The sequence below is a fragment of the Pocillopora damicornis genome, chromosome 2 (genome assembly GCF_964200805.1).
Source record: "Pocillopora damicornis chromosome 2, jaPocDami1.2, whole genome shotgun sequence".
Taxonomy (NCBI): Eukaryota; Metazoa; Cnidaria; class Anthozoa; order Scleractinia; family Pocilloporidae; genus Pocillopora; species Pocillopora damicornis.
The window spans coordinates 22,071,079-22,089,564 of record NC_142671.1 but is presented as its reverse complement, the minus strand read 5'-3'; the positions used below and the strand labels follow the sequence as shown (position 1 = coordinate 22,089,564).

General features: G+C 34.6%; 1 long non-coding RNA gene across 1 annotated transcript; it reads right to left on the bottom strand.

Moving 5' to 3' along the window:
* Window positions 1-7,035: 7,035 nt before the first annotated feature.
* LOC149050336 (uncharacterized) lies at window positions 7,036-16,877 on the bottom strand. Its single transcript, XR_016183942.1, has 4 exons — window positions 16,736-16,877; window positions 16,090-16,191; window positions 8,873-8,976; window positions 7,036-7,173 (listed from the first exon to the last, which is right to left on the bottom strand). It is a non-coding gene; the product is annotated as an uncharacterized LOC149050336 (long non-coding RNA).
* Window positions 16,878-18,486: the final 1,609 nt, after the last annotated feature.

Below are 18,486 nucleotides of genomic sequence, written 5' to 3'. Positions count from 1 at the left end.
GAGGACTTTCGGTTCGGTACGACACCAAACTATCAGGGCTAATACTATAAACAGTGTCTGATTAATGGCAGGGGAGAAGGGATGGATTTTATTCTTGGGATAGAAAAGATTACAGGGTTATAAAATCTAAACAAAAAAGACAATCGCGTCGTGAGACGCCTCAAAATGGCTGACCTGAGACATCACGTGTTGCATATATTTCCTCTTCGTTAGACTTGAGGTGAAAAATCGCTGACACTCTTTGCACACATTGTAAAAGGAGCCTTAAAATTTTACGTTTTCGTTAACGCTGACAAAATTGTTCCTTCACCCGTATTCTCTGGTCAAATATCACAATGTGGCCTTTCTCTGTAGATCTTTAATCGGCCCTTTCGAACAAGTCGGCGAGTTTTTAGAAAGGCTCTACTGCAGGTGCTTAACCGAGGCCTTCCAGAATGATTATTTTGCACAATGTGAGGAAAACAGGTCTGTCACTGAAATTGACTAAATTTAAACTGACTATTTTATCACCTTCACATCATCATCATCTAGATATAGTCCTCGCATCCACAGACGAACACCACGCTTTTGTATCCCGTACCTGGAAATTTGTTTCCACTTTTCTTTAAGAACAGAAATTCAAAAATGTTCACCTGTTAACAAACATTTACGAGATTAGTGTGAGTCTTCGTGGCACAACTGATTTACTATGAGCACTCAAACCACGGTAGTCTGGAGTTCAAATTCAAGAGGAGACACGTTTGTATTTTTTACTTATTTTTTTGTTATATATATATATATATATATATATATATATATATATATACTTGGCAAAAGTTACTTCTAGTAGTGCGAATTTACTACCCGTAAATGAAAATTTCCTCTTTTATTTTATCTTCTAATGACCCGTTTATACTGTTTTACTCACGTTGAAACCAAATGTATTACAACCAGATCATAACATATTTAAGAAACAAAGCATGTTCTAATCGATCGATTGGTGTGTTGAAGTGACAGTGTGTAAACATATTGTAACCGTTTTCGATTAACGCGTATTTGTGAGGAACAATTATTAGGAAAAAAGCAAACAGACGAGAGATTCTCGATAGCAACTACTTTTAATAATTTTTTAAGGATAAAACTTTATCAGATAACTTGATTTAAAATTTGAAATTTTTACTCAAAAACTCTCGGCAATACTCAGCTTTATTTGCAAAGTATCGCAACAGAAGTGCAAAGATCTTGAGATCAAACTCAGCCCAAAGTGCCTCACCTGTCACACAAAGAAGTCTATCTGCAGTGCAACTTTGTTTCACTCTGCCTCAATTCATCCATAGAACTATTATTACTTAATTCTCCTTACACCATCTTAAAAAATTACGTGTCGTTTGTTTGTTAGAAATAATAAACTTTCCCCCTCCGAGGTGATTAGGGCTCGTTAACAATTAAATAAGATCTCACTGAAAGATCTGTCCCATCAACATAACCATAACATCTCACGCCTACACTCCTGCGGGTAAATTCACATAGAGACAACTTTAAGCTTGATGATTAAAATTGATCGCTAGTATTCGAGTAGGTCTACGTGGCTCACGTGGAATAACGCTGCCATTGAACCGGGGGGATAACTTGGTGGTAACCGTTCGGTGTTCAATTGCCTGTTTCCTCCTCCTTTTTTTATTTTTTTATTTTTTAAGCTACCTTTGCTGAAATTTCTTGTTTCATTATATGTCCTCTGGAGACAAATCGGTTGATATCTAGAACTATTCTTTTTATTTTTGGTTCATTCAGCTGTATATTCATGCTGCAACCATGCCTAGAATATAAATAAAGAAAGTTTCGATACAAGTGTCTGCCATTCATGACTTCTTTGTGTTCGTTCTCCTAACATATCGGCACCATGTCAGCAAAGAATATCATCCCAACTGCGTCGAATTTGTGGGGAAAAAAATCGATTACAGAATATCCTCATTCCAAACTGATCTTTAGTCAGGTCTACAAACACAAAAGGAAGTCAAAATTTCAGAAAACTTTACAATATGTATTCTAAAAGTAAAGCTAATACACCAGTAAATGTCTTTGTGGCTTGATTGGATAGACATGTACCTCTCAGCGATAAGATCCCGAGTTCGGGTCCAAGGAGATTAAGTAAGCTACTTTTTTCTTTTTTTTTTTTATTGTTTTTCTATCTTCAATATGTTGCAACTGAAATCACCTTTGACTGCACGAGGTTTCATATTTGCTTTTATACTTTACATTCTTTTTGTATATATTCCTTTCTGTTTTATTTTGTTGAAGTCATTGACATTTACGCGGCCGTATCTCTCCCATAAAATAATCACACACAGGGACTATTTTATTCCAGGCCCAACACCATTCTTCAAGTAAAAACTTGTAATTGACTACCTCTAAAGGCACGGGAATTAATTATGTGACGTAAATTTCAGTGATTGGCTGTTGCTGCTGAGTATGCAAGTACAAGTATGGTTTGTCACACCAAACCATGCTAGTCGTCCATATGTGAGGACAAGTGCTCCTGCTGCTGAAGACTTGGATGTACTCTTTGACGAGAAGATGAATTTATGGACTGAAACTTGAAGCTATGAGCAAATACTGAAGGTAAGCATCGTTTAAGATAAATGTGGCCTTTATTTTGTTCAGAACGCTGTAAGGTTTTACCTAACGGGAATAAGGCAAAGATTGGGTCGATTTAGAATTAATGTGTGTTCATTCCAAGCTTTTGCCGGTTGATTGTCAAACAAAATTAACTTCAGAAGCTTAGCCTTGAGAATACACTTGTTAGGCAAAATAATCTCCATTGAATGTTACACTTGTGTCGAAAAACGTAGTAGCAAAATATTCTAAACTCAGTTCACAACCTGAAAACGAACACGTGGCATCAACTTTCTTAGTCAGATTCCATAAATTGTATTACACTGCAATTCTTTTACGTTCCTTAACAACATCACCTATTGTTTTAAAACTTACCATAGCAATTGCTACACTGCCAAGAGTAGAATTATAAACTCTGGCTATTGAGACAATATTCGTTTGAGTCCAGTCTTCGTTACGCAGCGTGAACCAAAGGGCGTCACTGAAAGAACGCTTGTTATACAGAATGTAATCCTAATGTTTACTCTTGGTTGGGCTTTGAAATCTATTTAAATACTGATCTTTAGATTTTTCTTCTCCATTTGTAGGAAAGTTACCCTTGCGAAGATAAAGGATGGACAAGACAATATGGTCAGGAGAGGAAACTGGAATCAGCGAAGAATGAAATCATTGGTCGCCAAAGATAAGAACTTTGATCTCTTTATAACAACTTAATAAAAATGCTGGCTGTAAAAGGACCAAAATTCCAACGGGATCTTTAATAGTTAGGCTTGATTTATTCAGATCGTTTCTTTTTGTTGAGTTTTCACCGAAAAAAAAGAAATTGGATCACTGGCACGAATCTTTCAAAACATTTGATGACAGCCAGCATTTTTAAGACTAACCCACAAACATTACAGACGACTTGTAAGTAGGATTGTAGACGCTGAGCGATCGATTATTAAGTCCTTGTATTTGAGTAGATTAAGGCAAATTCGAAGCTATTATATTTGGCAATTAAACCTCGGAACAGCATTGTAAAAACTCGGGCGGGAGGCATTTTCTTTCCTTGATCGCTCGCCGTCTCAGTACACACACGTTTTGTCACAACACCTCACCACTTCAATAAAGAGGGAGAAGACATTTTTAAGGTGGCACTGTGAGATAATCTGAAATTCGAGAGGACAGAGCAAAAAGCTCGTTCCATTTTAAGCGAAAGACTCGTGCTGTTTTTAAAAATTTGATCAGAATTTTCTCGTAAAATCGTCTTATATGCCCTAGATTTATGTGGCATAGCTTTAGAAGCCGAAGGTTTTTCCAATAGTTTATATCGTTGAGATAGAATCATTTCAAGTCAACTGTAAAGGTTAATGCGTTATCATTGTCTCGAAAACAAAGATACTGATAAAACTGAAAACAAAGAGTCTGACTCCCCGGAGACAATAAGCAAGCAAATTCATGGAATCTTTTCGCCCGAAAAACTGAAAAGGTTTATCTTCACGACACGAAAGAATAAATAAAATGTATTCTCCAGATAAAGAATTTGGAAAACATATTTTAAAACTGTGCTGTAATTAGTTGATGAAATTTATCAACTGAAGTTTTGAATTTATCTTAAAGAACAAAAATCAGAATTTGGCGCTCTTCACGGCTGAGGAGATTTGACCTGTAGTCTAGTGCTTGAAATTAAATCTAGATATATTAAAAATTTTGAAGAACACGATGATCACATCAGTCTGAGGAAATTTCTCTTTAGAATTTTTAGGTTTATTATGAGTATAATTTTTCCTTTGACGGAGAAGTAACTTAAATTTTTAATCTTAGAGTTGGAATTTCTTTTTGAATTTGAGAAAATCACAATTAGGATCAAAGTATTACGATATTTACGGTTGGAAGAAAAAATTTAATCAATTATACATTCAGCTAACTTTGCATCTGAGAATTTAGAGAAATCAAGAAACTTCAAGCTACATAGGCTGAGGAAATTTGTCTTTTGCAGTATGTTTAGAATTTCATTAGCCCTCTGGAAATCTAAAAAAACTAATGCAGAGAATTGTTGAGCTGTTTTAAATATCAGGTTAATTATCTTTTATTCGTTTGTTTGGAAGACATAAATTTTTTTATTAATAAAATTCCAAAATGTACGTGTAGTTGTAACTTCTTTCAAATGACATCAAAAAAGAATCAATGTTTTTAATATCAAGATACTTTTCCGCCTATTACTCGAGGATGAATTTCTTCTTACTTTTATTAAGATCGTTTGAAACAATTTCATAAGTCTGATACCCATTATCAGAGATCTTCACACGGAAATTTCGCAGTATTTACGATTTACTGTAAAAATGTCCTAATTAGCAATTCATGACAAATTTTTGTTACCAAATCCACATTAAGAATTTCACTTCAAAACTCTCCTTTCGTTAAGTTGATGTCACACACTGCCACCTTAAATGATTCTCTTGATACATTGTTTTACATTTAGTAGCCAGCTAGAAATTATTTAGGGGTTATTTTATCTTAAGAGAGTGCCTTTTTACCTGCTTTCAGAGTAACACAGGAAAACGAAAAAGTTAAAGCAACGAAGTTTTGAAAGATAGAGTTAGCAGTTAAAAATTATTCTGAAATTGGTTAATTCAAACATAAAAACGTGGAGCAACAAACCATATAATTGTGAGATGTTGAAGCTCTTGTAGCTAACCCAATTGATGGAATTAACTGCTCCGAAAAAACATGCTGAATTCGATTTTATTTTCAACCAAATTTTCAAAGAGGACTTGAGAGATCATAATGAAAATTTAATGCTCAATCTAGAAAAACCCACGTTCAAAGACATGGAGCACCAAGAACCACATCGTGAAAGTTCTTAGCTCTTGTGGCTAAACCAAATTCTGATAGATTTTCCCTAAAGCTAGAACTTCTCACACCGATTTCAATATTTTTTCTGAAAACAGAAACGGCAATTAGACATTTTTCAAAGTGGTTTGGTTTCATTTATTCCTGTATTACACATGAAAACAGTATCCAAAAGGTTTCTCTTTGGATGCAACATGGCAAATTATAGCAATCACATGACTCAGAGTGGATTGAAAACACAAAACTAAAGAGTCGGGCATTATCTAGAAGTTCGATCAATTTTTAGAAAGCTTCTTCTTCGGCCTACTTTCGTTGTATCAGAGGACAGTACGAGAAAAATAAAAATGATTTATTTTTTTGTAGTTCTGAATTTTCGGTCACTAGTCATGAAGATTTTGGCTGATTTCAGCAATTGTTTGCTCCAAAACTTTTCATAACTGTGAATTCATTAGCGACAACAATTTTTTTTCTGGAAAATGGATTAAATTTTTCCGTGGAAAGTACTCGAGCTAGTCAACTACATGGAGTGGAGCATTAAGTCATACAATTTTGAATTTTTATTCCTCCAAATTAAGCCATGCTCAAAATTTCTTAACTTATATTTCATTATTGATGTCAATGCTTTCTCCGAAAAACCAGAAGTTCAAATTTCAGTTTCATCTGTCCTCTGATACATACGGAACAGTTTGGATGGGAATTCCAAAAAATAATTTTTTATCGCGTGCATAGGCTTTGAAATGAAATTTTTAGGAAGATTAGGTATAATTTGCCATGTTGCTTATTATTATAAGGGTAATGTGTACACCACCTCGTGCAAGAAAAAATCAAAACCAGTTATAACGAGAGGAAAAATTAAGTTATTTCGCTCGCAAAATGTTATGTTTCAAAGAAATTTATCAAGAATTAGAAGAGAAATAATTTGAAATCGGAAAAAAAAATTGCACGAGGTGTTGTTCATATAAACTTTGGCGGAAAATTTCAAGTTGGACCCTTTTAAAAATTTTTGTCAGGGGAAACTCTGTGCAAATTGGTCCAAATTTTCCCGCCAAAAGTCTTAGTGTATATACACGAAAAGTTTTTCTGGACACCTTTTAAGTAAATAATCGAAACTCAATTAACTAATTAAATTGATTTGAGTCGAATAAATACGTCTTGAAACTAAAAACAATTGTTGTCGTTGTATGTTGAATTACTCGAGACAATAAAGAGAAAATAAAAGATCACAAAATCTGTTTTATTGAACAAATAAACAAGAGACTAGACAATAAAAAATAACTTTTTATTTGAATACAAGAAGTAAAATTACAAGTTGAAAAAGAAAAAAAAAACGGCGCATGCGTATTTTGGGCGCTCGTATTTTTTCTAAGTCTTTTGGCGGGAAAATTCAACCATATGTTACAGAGAAGCAATCATTAAATAACCTGAGCATGCGTGTTGCAAACACCCGTATTTTTCTAAGTTTTTTGGCGGGAAAATAAAATTTTTGAACAGCCGTTTGCTAGGAAGCTATGGCAACGACCAAAAAAATAAAATGGTTTAAATAGATTCTTCGGAATATTCGCGAATAAGATTGACTTGAGTTTAATGAAAAATTAGCTGCGATGCTTTCAGAAAACCTTGGACTTATTCTGTTGAAGAATATTCTTTCTACCTCTGACTTGTCCGTTGTTTTGCACTTAAATGAATCCCTCCTGCTTGATCTTTCTTAACTTGATGAAATTTATCAGAGATCATGAAGCGAGCGAGATTCTACGAGAGAGAAAGAAAAAGTCCGGTCAGAAATTCATTTTGTGTAAACGCTGCAGCCGTTAACTAACAAATAATGACATAAGGTTAAAATTCGGCCAAGCGCCGATGCACAAGCTTTTGCCTCAAAATAAAAAACCTCTGGCCTGCGTTGCGATCAGCATTAAAATATTTTGAAGTACTCCGAGAACAAGAGACAAACATTTATATGTGACTGAATAAACGCTAAGAATAAGTGAATCGATGCAAAAAAAGAACTTAGCGAGAATTGACGTGCATAGAGATCTCGGTATAAAATTTGGTTTCAGTTTCATAGACAATTTTTTCCAAAATAAATATAACTAAATCTCCCTTGAAAGTCAGAATACCAAGGCTGCACTGAAAACCTATACCTTGCTTTCTGTAATACGACTAGCTGCTTATTAATCATGCGAATAAATTTTTCACTTCGATTCAATCCGATTACGCAAGGGACTGGGTTTTCTTTACTAGAGCTTTGTTAGGAATTGCGTTCGCACAGGGGAGATCTAAGCGAAAAAGCCTTTACCTATTACTTGCTTACAAGCCTAGCAATTTCCTTACACTTTTTGAAATGTCAGTGATGTTTAAAGTTTGCTAATAATAGCGATTGCAATCTTTCTTCTTGTATTGACATTCCAAGAATGTATCATCAATCATTTTGTATAATTTCTAAAATAATCACTTTGCTTCATTAACATATAATGGGAAAAACCTCCAACTTAAAGTATATGCCAATCGCTCGATTTTTAAGAAACTCTCAGTGGAAAGAGTACTTTAACCTTAAGAAAATGACAAATGACAATTTATCGAGACTGCTGTCATTATTGAAGCTTAAACTTATGGAATCAACCATCAAGACCTCTGAAATATCAAAGCATCACTAAGGAAAAAAATTTGAATGGTACGATGTATTTGAAGTAGTTATTGTTATTGATATCGTCTGGTTTTTCTTAGAGGCGATTGCATTTTCTAAAATCACGAGACTGTCCGTTGTCCATGATTTACTGAAAGCCAAAAAATACCGAAATTAAAGAATCGACAGTTTGAATTCACATATGAAAAAAAAAAAGTCGAATATTGCAACCCAAATAAAATGCAATGAATCTTTCGGTAAATAACGTATAAACATCACCCACTTCTTCTGTAGCTATATAGAGCATAATAAATTGCTTTGAAGTTTAGATTTTGATCTACTATTCATAAGCAAATTTTTTCGATGAATGTTATGGTTCTAGCTTGTGATTTACTCAAGGTAGTCATTTTCTTCTTTCAGTATAAAGCTTTGAAAACCGCTGAAACGATTTCTGTTGGTAAATCCTCCGGGAATTAACGTAAACGGATTGACTCATTTTTTTAGTTCTTGGCAGAAAAGGCTGGAACCAGAAACCCAAAAACGTTTTTGAAGTTTTCGTATCAAAAATTAAAATTGGTTGTAAATGCTATAAAATTGAAAACCGCATTTTCTCGACGCGCATTAAAGCTGCATGCATCAGGTCTAAAGTGCTATAAGCTATTACATTTTGCCTTTAAAGCGTGGTTTGATCCGGAAAAAACCAATGAAATAACTTTAATGAATAACCTTAATTATCTTTGCTTTCATTCTCGGAGTACTTTTCTTTCAAATTTTCTATTCTTCTAAGCTTAGCTAACATCAGTACACATGATCAAGTAATCAACTCACCATCATCGTGAAGTTTTCCTTTGTCTGTGATCAGCTGTATCGCAATGTTGACTTCTGATGAACTTTTTCAATCTTTTTCTTGACCTTTCCTTCAATCGGTAATCCTAGTAAGAAAGAAATATTTCGTAAATACTTTTGAATGGGGCAGGGGCACAAGGGTGTAAGAGCAGAGAGGGCCATAGCTAGCAAAACCGGAAGTGCGAAAATGTTTAATAATTTGATAGTTGAATTCACTGATAACTTGTCTTTTCACATAACACTAATTATAAGCGGGTTACCCCTGCCGTTTGACAAGCTCACAATGAGACCACACTTAAATATGTTGAGTGTGCTTAAAGCTATCAATATCTTTTATCGTAAAACCACTCATTGGGAGTTTACGCCAGCATATTAACGATTCCCTCGACAGTCTCTATCATTTATCTATGTTTGAAATGCTATTAGCAAGTGAAAGGCTCCGTTCCAATAAAATTAATGAAAATCCTAAGAGTGCACGAGATACTAAAGTAACAATCCAGTGAAAACGGAGAATCCTGAAAGAAAGCGAGATACTAAACGTAACAATCCAATAAAAGTGAATCTTAAAAGTGCGCGAGATAATAAAGGAACAATCGGATGAAATAAAATCCCGAGGGTGTGCAAGATACCAATGTTAACGTTCCAATAAAATGAACCAAAATCCTAAGAGTGAGCGAGACACTAACGCAACAATCCAATAAAAGAGAATCCTAGAAGAGTTTAAGATACAGTCATAACCATCCAATGAAAGAGAATCGTAAAAGTTCGTAAGATGCTAATTAACTTTACAATCGAATGAAAGAGAATCGTAAAAGTGCGCGAGATACTGATGTTATAATCCAATAAAAGAAAATCCTAAAAAGGCATGAAATACTAACGTAATAATCGAATCAAGTGTGCAGGATACTAGAGTTACAATCGACTGAACGAAAGTCCTCAACTTCCACAAGATACTAACGTAACGATACAGTTAAAAAGAATACTACATGTGCACGACAAATACTAACGCTCTAATCCAATGAAAGAGAATCCTAAAAGTCAGCAAGATACAGACGTAACAATTAAATGTAAGAGAATGTTGAGTATGTGCGAGATACTGATGTAACAAAAGAATGTAAGACAATCCTAAAAGTGCACAAGATACCAAAGTTCCAATCTAATGAAATCTTAAAAGTGCACGAGCTACTAACGAAACAATGAAATGAAGGAGGATCCTAAAAGTGCGCAGAATATTGACGTTCCAATGAAATGAAAGGGATCCCTAAAAGTAGGACGGTTACTAACGCAAAAATTCAATTATAAGTAATCCTAAAAATGGGCGACATACTAACATCACAACCATTAAAAAAGAATCCTAAAAATGCGCGAGATACTAACATATAATTAATGAGTGAGAATCCTAAAAGTGCGCGACATACTGACGTATCAATTAATAAAAGAGAATCCTAAAAGTGCGCGAGATACTAACGTATCAGTCAATAAAGAATCCTAAAAGTACACAAGATACTAACGTATCAATCAATAAAAGAGAATCCAAAAAGTGCGCAAGATACTAACGTATCAATCAATAAAAGAGAATCCTAAAAGTGCGCGAGATACTAACGTATCAATCAATAAAAGAGAATCCTAACAGTGCACGTGATACTAACGTATCAATCAATAAAAGAGAATCCTAACAGTGCACGAGATACTAACGTCTCAATCAATAAAAGAGAATCCCAAAAAAAGCACGAGATACTAACGTATCAATCAATAAAAGAGAATCCTAAAAGTGCGCAAGATACTAACGTATCAATCAACAAAAGAGAATCCTAAAAGTGCGCGTGATACTGACGTATCAATCAATAAAAGAGAATCCAAAAAGTGCGCGAGATACTAACGTATCAATCAATAAAAGAGAATCCTAAAGGTGCACGAGATAGTAACGTATCAATCAATAAAAGAGAATCCTAAAAGTGCGCGAGATACTATTGTATCAATCAACAAAAGAGAATCCTAAAAGTGCGCGAGATACTAACGTAACAATCTAATAAAACGAATGCTAAAAGTGCGCGAGATAATAACGTATCAATCCATAAAAGAGAATCCAAAAAGTGCGCGAGATACTAACGTATCAATCAATAAAAGAGAATCCTAAAAGTGCGCGAGATACTATTGTATCAATCAACAAAAGAGAATCCTAAAAGTGCGCGAGATACTAACGTGACAATCTAATAAAACGAATGCTAAAAGTGCGCGAGATGATAACGTATCAATCAATAAAAGAAAATCCAAAAAGTGCGCGAGATACTAACGTATCAATCAATAAAAGAGAATCCTAAAAGTGCGCGAGATACTAACGTAACAATCTAGTAAAAGGAATCCTAAAAGTGCGCAAGATACTAACGTATCAATCAATAAAAGAGAATCCTAAAAGTGCACGAGATACTAACGTATCAATCAATAAAAAAGAATCCTAAAAGTGCGCGAGATACTAACGTATCATTAAATAAAAGAGAATACTAAAAGTGCGCGAGATACTAACGAATCAATCAATAAAAGAGAATCCTAAAAGTGCGTGAGATAGTAACGTATCAATCAATAAAAGAGAATCCTAAAAGTGCACGAGATACTAATGCATCAATCAATAAAAGAGAATCCTAAAAGTGCACGAGATAGTAACGTATCATTCAATAAAAGAGAATCCTAAAAGTGCGCGAGATACTAACGTATCAATCAATAAAAGAGAATCCTAAAAGTGCACGAGATACTAACGTATCAATCAATAAAAGAGAATCCTAAAGATGCACGAGATACTAACGTATCAATCAATAAAAGAGAATCCTAAAAGTGCGCGAGATACTAACGTATCAATCAATAAAAGAGAATCCTAAAAGTGCGCGAGATACTAACGTTACAATCTAATAAAAGGAATCCTAAAAGTGCGCGAGATACTAACGTATCAATCAATAAAAGAGAATCCTAAAAGTGCGCGAGATACTAACGTATCAATCAATAAAAGAGAATCCTAAAAGTGCGCGAGATACTAACGTAACAATCTAATAAAAGGAATCCTAAAAGTGCGCAAGATACTAACGTATCAATCAATAAAAGAGAGTCCTAAAAGTGCGCGAGATACTAATGTATCATTCAATAAAAGAGAATCCTAAAAGTGCGCGAGATACTAACGTATCAATCAATAAAAGAGAATCCTAAAAGTGCGCGAGATACTAACGTATCAATCAATAAAAGAGAATCCTACAAGTGCACGAGATACTAACGTATCAATCAATAAAAGAGAATCCTAAAAGTGCGTGAGATAGTAACGTATCAATCAATAAAAGAGAATCCTAAAAGTGCGCGAGATACTAACGTAACAATCTAATAATAGGAATCCTAAAGGTGCACGAGATAGTAACGTATCCTTCAATAAAAGAGAATCCTAAAAGTGCAGGAGATACTAACGTATCAATCAATAAAAGAGAATCCTAAAAGTGCGCGAGATACTAATGTATCATTCAATAAAAGAGAATCCTAAAAGTGCGCGAGATACTAACGTATCAATCAATAAAAGAGAATCCTAAAAGTGCACGAGATACTAACGTATCAATCAATAAAAAAGAATCCTAAAAGTGCACGAGATACTAACGTATCAATCAATAAAAGAGAATCCTAAAAGTGCACGAGATACTAACGTATCAATCAATAAAAGAGAATCCTAAAAGTGCGTGAGATAGTAACGTATCAATCAATAAAAGAGAATCCTAAAAGTGCACGAGATACTAATGCATCAATCAATTAAAGGGAATCCTAAAAGTGCACGAGATAGTAACGTATCCTTCAATAAAAGAGAATCCTAAAAGTGCACGAGATACTAACGTATCAGTCAATAAAAGAGAATCCTAAAATTGCGCGAGATACTAACGTATCAATCAATAAAAGAGAATCCTAAAAGTGCACGAGATACTAACGTATCAATCAATAAAAAAGAATCCTAAAAGTGCGTGAGATAGTAACGTATCAATCAATAAAAGAGAATCCTAAAAGTGCGTGAGATACTAACGTATCAATCAATAAAAGAGAATCCTACAAGGGCGCAAGATACTAACGTATCAATCAATAAAAGAGAATCCTAAAAGTGCGCGAGATACTAACGTATCAATCAATAAAAGAGAATCCTAAAAGTGCGCGAGATACTAACGTAACAATCCAATAATAGGAATCCTAAAAGTGCGCGAGATACTAACGTATCAATCAATAAAAGAGAATCCTAAAAGTGCGTGAGATAGTAACGTATCAATCAATAAAAGAGAATCCTAAAAGTGAACGAGATACTAACGTATCAATCAATAAAAGAGAATCCTAAAAGTGCACGAGATACTAACGTATCAATCAATAAAAGAGAATCCTAAAAGTGAACGAGATACTAACGTATCAATCAATAAAAGAGAATCCTAAAAGTGCGTGAGATAGTAACGTATCAATCAATAAAAGAGAATCCTAAAAGTGCGCGAGATACTAACGTAACAATCTAATAATAGGAATCCTATAAGTGCACGAGATACTAACGTATCAATCAATAAAAGAGAATCCTAAAAGTGCGTGAGATACTAACGTATCAATCAATAAAAGAGAATCCTAAAAGTGCGCGAGATACTAACGTATCAATCAATAAAAAAGAATCCTAAAAGTGCACGAGATACTAACGTATCAATCAATAAAAGAGAATCCTAAAAGTGCACGAGATACTAACGTATCAATCAATAAAAGAGAATCCTAAAAGTGCGTGAGATAGTAACGTATCAATCAATAAAAGAGAATCCTAAAAGTGCACGAGATACTAATGCATCAATCAATTAAAGAGAATCCTAAAAGTGCACGAGATAGTAACGTATCCTTCAATAAAAGAGAATCCTAAAAGTGCACGAGATACTAACGTATCAGTCAATAAAAGAGAATCCTAAAATTGCGCGAGATACTAACGTATCAATCAATAAAAGAGAATCCTAAAAGTGCACGAGATACTAACGTATCAATCAATAAAAAAGAATCCTAAAAGTGCGTGAGATAGTAACGTATCAATCAATAAAAGAGAATCCTAAAAGTGCGTGAGATACTAACGTATCAATCAATAAAAGAGAATCCTACAAGGGCGCAAGATACTAACGTATCAATCAATAAAAGAGAATCCTAAAAGTGCGCGAGATACTAACGTATCAATCAATAAAAGAGAATCCTAAAAGTGCGCGAGATACTAACGTAACAATCCAATAATAGGAATCCTAAAAGTGCGCGAGATACTAACGTATCAATCAATAAAAGAGAATCCTAAAAGTGCGCGAGATAGTAACGTATCAATCAATAAAAGAGAATCCTAAAAGTGAACGAGATACTAACGTATCAATCAATAAAAGAGAATCCTAAAAGTGCACGAGATACTAACGTATCAATCAATAAAAGAGAATCCTAAAAGTGAACGAGATACTAACGTATCAATCAATAAAAGAGAATCCTAAAAGTGCGTGAGATAGTAACGTATCAATCAATAAAAGAGAATCCTAAAAGTGCGCGAGATACTAACGTAACAATCTAATAATAGGAATCCTATAAGTGCACGAGATACTAACGTATCAATCAATAAAAGAGAATCCTAAAAGTGCGTGAGATAGTAACGTATCAATCAATAAAAGAGAATCCTAAAAGTGCGCGAGATACTAAAGTAACAATCTAATAATAGGAATCCTAAAAGTGCGCGAGATACTAACGTATCAATCAATAAAAGAGAATCCTAAAAGAGCGCGAGATACTAACGTATCAATCAATAAAAGAGAATCCTAAAAGAGCGCGAGATACTAACGTATCAATCAATAAAAGAGAATCCTAAAAGTGCACGTGATACTAACGTATCAATCAATAAAAGAGAATCCTAAAAGTGCGTGAGATAGTAATGTATCAATCAATAAAAGAGAACCCTAAAAGTGCACGAGATACTAATGCATCAATCAATAAAAGAGAATCCTAAAAGTGCACGAGATAGTAACGTATCATTCAATAAAAGAGAATCCTAAAAGTGCGCGAGATACTAACGTATCAATCAATAAAAGAGAATCCTAAAAGTGCGCGAGATACTAACGTATCAATCAATAAAAGAGAATCCTAAAAGTGCGCGAGATACTAACGTATCAATCAATAAAAGAGAATCCTAAAAGAGCGCGAGATACTAACGTATCAATCAATAAAAGAGAATCCTAAAAGTGCACGAGATACTAACGTATCAATCAATAAAAGAGAATCCTAAAAGTGCGCGAGATACTAACGTATCAATCAATAAAAGAGAATCCTAAAAGTGCGCGAGATACTAACGTTACAACCTAATAAAAGGAATCCTAAAAGTGCGCGAGATACTAACGTATCAATCAATAAAAAAGAATCCTAAAAGTGCACGAGATACTAACGTATCAATCAATAAAAGAGAATCCTAAAAGTGCGCGAGATACTAACGTATCAATCAATAAAAGAGAATCCTACAAGAGCGCGAGATACTAACGTATCAATCAATAAAAGAGAATCCTAAAAGTGCACGAGATACTAACGTATCAATCAATAAAAGAGAATCCTAAAAGTGCGCGAGATACTAACGTATCAATCAATAAAAGAGAATCCTAAAAGTGCGCGAGATACTAACGTTACAACCTAATAAAAGGAATCCTAAAAGTGCGCGAGATACTAACGTATCAATCAATAAAAGAGAATCCTAAAAGTGCGCGAGATACTAACGTATCAATCAATAAAAGAGAATCCTAAAAGTGCGCGAGATACTAACGTTACAATCTAATAAAAGGAATCCTAAAAGTGCGCAAGATACTAACGTATCAATCAATAAAAGGGAATCCTAAAAGTGCATGAGATACTAACGTATCAATCAATAAAGGAGAATCCTAAAAGTGCGCGAGACACTAAAGTATCAATCAATAAAAGAGAATCCTAAAACCGTGCGAGATATTAACGCTAAGTGTCCAACTACAGGTGTCCGACTACAGCCAACTGTCCAATTACACTTTCCGATTACAGCTGTTCAGAATGATTTGTGAAAAACAAAGCAGCTAATGCACCTATCATATTTGAGGAAACTGTAATGGTTATGGTTAAGAGTTAACAGTATTAGCTAAATTTTAAAAAACCTTCAAGGCTTCAATAATAGTTAATCTTTTCTTACCAACCCTTTGCAAACATGACAATGTTATCCTCCCGCTGCTTTGTATATCTGTCATACTTGACAATTCTGTCGCAATCTGATCTCAACCATTTTTAACGACAAATGCCTTGGAAAAGAAGAGAAATACTTACATTAACAAATGTAACATTAACAAATTATGACAATAAATGTTTCGTGAATATCCTCAGTGTTTGATAGAATCTATACTGCAAACATCCATGCGGAAATATTTCACAGGTAACAACTTCTGCCATAGATTCTGACGCAGATGTGTAAACGTTGGTCTAATCACCATTCTTTAGGAAAAAAATTCGCAAAATCTTGGAGGTTAAGTGATTATGAAGGGTAAATTTGCCTAAAAACCTTGCTCGATTTTCAAAAGTTTATTTTACCATTGGGTGTGTTATCCATAACAATCAAACTTACACTCGATCAAACAATTCGTTTCTTCTCTAACAACCCTCGGCCAAAAGCTACAACGTAATAAAATACCGCCATATTATTCAAATTAGCCTAACATGCGGTAGCCATATTTTATTTATAGTCAGTAAGACAGACCAGAAGTCCCACGAAGAATATCAGTTTTACAATCATTAGAAGGCATAATTCAAACATATCACAGAATGGAAAGAGAATCAGTCGTTAAATACCTGTTGAGAAGGGCCATAACGAGTATATTTGTCCAGTTCTTGGACGTTGAAAACCCACGTGTTCTTGGCCAGGAAAGCGACGTTACGTTAAACCAGAGCAAAGCAAAACCACATCTTGTCCACCAGGGTACCATGGAATAACCTTTAAGAACATATGAGTGATACACATCATCGCCATTGTTTATTTGGCGATGTTTCGATCGACATACAACTAACTGCTATTAAACGACATTCGGCCATCTTCTCTTTCAAATGTCATTTCAACCCCTCGTGATGTGATAGGAAAATTAAGAATAAATTAATATTAATGATATATCTGAAATTCAAATGAAGAAAAGCTCCTAGAATGAAAAGGGTGATTCTTTTTAATTAGCCATGAGTTAGAAAATTCCTTAATTTGAGACAAATTATTGGACCATTTTTTGATATGATGACTCGGATTTACCAACTGAGTTGATAATGAAAATTTGCCAACATGAATGGTTCTAAAGCCGAGGTTTCTAGCGTTAACCCTCGCTCTAACGAAGGACTAACGAGAAGTACCCATGCGGCCTTTTTTTGAGTCGCGTCCAACTATCAATTAAGCGCCGTCCACGGGTAAGCGCCGCACTTAAAACGCCAAAAATAAAACAAGCGCTGCGGCGTTTATTCGAGTAAATGCTGTAGGTTCTGCGCCTTAATCAGGTACACAGACACAACAGGCCTTCTTTTCCAATTTTACCAGATTTACAGAAAGTATAAGGATTAATTTCAGTACACTAGAACGCTGTTCGGTGACCAAATTTTTCCTTCAAATAGTCGTAATTACTCAGTGACAACCTTGGTTTGCTTCTTTTTTATGACACTCAATAGAAAATTCCTTTATTACATTTGAAGACCAGCTGCCACTTTCAACGATAGAGTTTTTTTACTCTAGCTCGCAACTTCTAGTTCGATGTTTTTTCTTTCCTTTTTTTCCTAAACAAGGACTGTAGTTGCCCTTGCCAATCAACAGCCTTGGTACTGCCTTTCTCACAGGCCAAGACGAACGGATGATATTCAAACAGATTTGCGTGCAATCAGATCAATTGTCGTGTGCTGAACGAGGGTGTGGGAATTTCCTCTGTTCGAATATTTTAGCAAAATTTGCGTAATATGTGAGAATAAATTGTCCTTGCACGAAATTAGTTGACGCTGAGTTTCTACATAGCCACTTCGAGGAGACCTCGATATCATACCCAGGTCTCCCCCTCCCTATACAATGATAAACCACCAAAGAAAACAAAGCCCAATATTAACCTAGGAGAGCTGGGGTCAACACTAACCCTTAAATCCCATGACTGACAAAGACAGAATTTCTCCTTACAATGTCAATACAATATTAAGCAGGTAGGTCACGACAATGAAGAAAAATGAATTAGGGGGATTATTTATTGATCCAATACCAAATTCTCAGAACTAACACCTCATGAGTTGCATGGTAGACAGCAGGGAGGATAACAAATGAAATCTTGAAAGTGAAAGGGTTAAGGCTTGGATATAAAATTGAAATCTTATTTCAGAATTATGATTTTGCAGAGGATTACGTCACAAAGGTTTTGCGGTACTGTATCCAATAAAACATTGGCGGGTTTGGCTTCCACAAATGCATAAAGAGAGGACAGCAAAGATTTTGACCCTAAAGACTGACTAACATCTCAGGAAATATATAAAGAACAGTATGGAGAATTTGCATATTGATGACAGGGTCTAATTGGCTAACCAATTCATAA